Source organism: Megascapheus bottae, chromosome 6, assembly GCF_031878675.1.
Source record: "Megascapheus bottae isolate mThoBot1 chromosome 6, mThoBot2.hap1, whole genome shotgun sequence".
In the NCBI taxonomy this organism is placed as follows: domain Eukaryota; kingdom Metazoa; phylum Chordata; class Mammalia; order Rodentia; family Geomyidae; genus Megascapheus; species Megascapheus bottae.
Window position 1 is genome coordinate 2,922,585 of NC_143514.1, and position 3,658 is coordinate 2,926,242.

A 3,658-nucleotide genomic window follows, 5' to 3' on the forward strand; every position below is an offset into this window, starting at 1 on the left:
TTGTTTGAATGGGAGGAACTTCATACAGACTGGTTATTTGTTGTTGTTGCTGTTCTCCTTCTCCTCCTTCTCCTTCCCCTTCCCCTTCCCCTCCTCCTTGCCCCCTCCTCCTCCTCCTCATTATTATAAAAGCCCCGTTTCTGAGGCATCACAGAACTTGGACTTGAGATACAGCATTTCCTGTCACATGATTGTGCCTTCCTAATTTTCAAAGGAGTTAACATGTGTGGACACTCAGGCAGTGCGCTTGGGGGCCCAGGGAGGAGGCGAGTCTTCCATGAGGCGAAGTGAAGGTTCTAACGCAGCCTGGCAACCATCAGGCATGGAGGGCCCCAGTTCAATGGCACAGCACTGCAGCAAGGGCTTGGCTAAGGGCTTAGAGAAGGCAATGTGTCCTGATTTTAAAGAGGAGCGAAGAACAGCCCTGAAAGGCAAGGAGCTCACTGAGAACTGTAGCTTTAAGAAGAGTGGCTCTTTCAGTTTGTCAGGGCTAGGGTGTCACTGGGGCCGGGGACCCCTCTTAATTTAGGTCTGGAGTCATCATCGTTATGTATTAAGTGCCTGTAGACTTTTGTCTACATTTTTAATAAGCTACCTATATGTTTGACTGGGCTTATTGAATCCACCTGAATAATTTCCGGCCCATTCCAGCAGCATTCGTCATATATACTGTTTCCTGACACTTTTACTAATATGGTATAAGACACAGACTGAAGCTGTACCCTTATTCTCGCCGCTCTGCTTAAAATACCTGTGTATGGTGAAGAGGTACTTGGAATAGGAAAGAGAGGATGTGATTCTGTGTTGAATAGCCAGGATCTGGAAGCAAGCTGCGCTCTGAAGCCTGTGAGTGGGAGAGATTGAGCATCACACAAAGATGCCCTGCTCATCCCTCAGGAGTCACAGTGCTGAGATTGTTACACATGAGGAAACGGTTTCAGCTCAGAAAGACTAACTTGCTCTTCTTGTGGTTGCAAGGACAGTAACAGTGGTTTCAAACTTCAGGTCCAGGCCTCAGGAATCTTTTCACAACACTCTCCTGTAGCAGTAGTCTGGTCTCCAGCAGAGATGTTGTGGGTCTCAGAAAATTCCCCTAAACACCAAATGTTGTGTCCATAGATGCATCCACATATATGTCTGTATAAATTATATATTTTCTATTTTATAGAATAAACTGCCCATTACTGGTCTCAGTTCCAAAGGTTGTTTTTTTTTTGTTTTTTTTTTGTTTTTTTTTTTTTTGCCAGTCCTGGACTTGAGCTCAGGGTCTGAGCACTGTCCTTGGATTTTCTCAAGGCTAGAGCTCTACCACTTGAGCCTCAGCACCACTTCCAGCTTTTTTCTATATATGTGGTACCAAGGAATCGAACCCGGGTCTTCGTGCATGCTAGGCAAGCACTTTAACCGCTAGGCCAAACTCCCGGCCCCCAAAGGTTGCTTTTTTTTTTAAATGTTCCCAGCATAAAAATTCTTAGATTATTCCTTCACTTTTACGTGTAGACCCGGAATAAATGCAAAAATTAATCATCTTTAAAAGTCACTGGGAGAGTCCTGCCTTTGTTTTGGAAGGTTAAGATAATTTGTCTTATTTGGGAAATCCATAACCCAGGATGCTATGAAAGTACTTTAGGGTCACATGAAAAGAAAACAAACCTGTCGTATCCTTAAAAAAAAAAAAAAAAAAAAAAAAAAAAAAAAAGATCCTGTGCCAGGAGTTTAACCTAGCGGTAGAATGCTTGCCTTGCCTAGCATGCACATACATAGTAAAAAAGCCACAAATGGTGCTGAGGCTCAAGTGGTAGAGCTCTAGCCTTGAGAAAGCCCAAGGACAGTGCCCAGGCCCTGAGTTCAAGGCCCAGGACTGGCAAAAAAAAAAAAAAAGAAAGAAAAGAAAAGAAAAAAAAAGTTACATAGCTTTGTCAAGGGTCTAGTTTTGTTTTTGTTTTTTGTTTGTTTTTTGTTTGTTTTTTTTTTGCCAGTCCTAGGCTTGAGTTCAGGGCCTGAGCACTGTCCTTGGACTTTCTCAAGGCTAGAGCTCACCACTTGAGCCTCAGCACCACTTCTGGCTTTTTTTCTATGTATGTGGTACCAAGGAATCGAACCCGGGTCTTCATGCATGCTAGGCAAGCACTTTAACCACTGGGCCAAACTCCCGGCCTTGTTTTTGTTTTTTGCAAATGTTCTCTCCTGGCAAACTTTTTAGGAGTCCTGAAAAAAAATGTATATAAAGAACGGGAGGGATTAGCGTTTTTGAATGTGCCTGTAGAAATTCTTCATCTGGGAAAATGTCTTAGTGGTTTTTATTGTGGTGGATAAAGCCAAAGGATTACTTTTACATACAGCCCCACACCTAACGAGGACCACCTGGTTGTACTAGGCTTCTATCCCATAAACCAGTGACGTCCCAAATTGCCTCCAACAACCAAAGTCCCCTGATGGAGGCTTGTTCTGCTCTCCTTAAAAGGCACAGTCCCTTCTTCATCAGTGCTGAGAGGCAAGGGGGTGGGGGAAGGTGCTATGGACTTCAGCCAGTGTTTGCAACACAGACTGCAGGCTCTTTCCTTGTTGCCTGGCTCTGACAGTGATCACTGAACTATCTCCCTATGCGTTGAGCATCTCACTGGAGTCCCCACGCTGCATGTGGCCATCTGAGTGTGATTGATAAAAGGGCTTCCATTTCACTGCTGCTGGCCTTGTAGTCGCAAAATCCCTGTAGCTCTCTAACAAAGACAAAGTAAAGGTCTGCTGGAGGCAGCTCTGAATTGATCTCTCAGGGTAGCTCTCAAAGACTCTGAAAGGCCCTTAATTACTTTTGTATGTCTGATGAAAACAACGCAAAGGCAGCCAGGGATAATGCCTCCATGCGCACATGTTAAAGTCCCTAGACTTTGGAAAGCCCATCGTCCCATCAGCCATCCACATTGTCGGCTGTACATCTCCACACCCTGCTCATTCGAAAGATGGTTGCTAAATACAAAGATTTGTGTCTGTTATCTTTCATGTGGACAGAGAGTCAATTTAAAAGAACCAAATACCTATGTCTTTTTCTTGAAAAGGGCAAAGTGACTTCTGATTTGAAATGAAATTGATACATTTGTAGGGAAGTATTTCCAAGAAGCACATTTTCTGTGTGTTTACATGATTGCAGTATTTGTGCACTCATGTGTCTCTCTTTCTGTGTGCCGATCATAACAGGCACATTAGACCCAGCAATGTCTAGCAAAACAATGAAGCCTATAGGCATCAGGACACATCCCTGTAAACACTTGAACTTCTAAGCAAATGAATTTCCTCCTGCCTGGGAGGTCAGGGCACAGGCCACTCCTGGAGAGGCGCTGCATTCCTCACCAGGCCCTGGGGGTACCATGTGCAGACCCCACACCGCCACATCACTAGTCCCATGTGTGTCCTGGACATCCTGTCCCATCGCCCCTGAAGACTCGCGTGTGAACAGTGGACTGCGTGGGCCCTAGACGTGAGCAGGAATGGACACCCAGTCAGGGGCTGAAGGACGTGTGGAGAGCTGGGCAGCCTGCCTGCAGCCTGGACTGGGTCTGGGCCGACAAGGCCCGCGGGCTGTCCAGGGATCCTGGAGTCATGTGGCTCTCTCCTGGACACCCTCTGGAGCCCCTGAACCACGCACCCGGGCAGTGCCTCC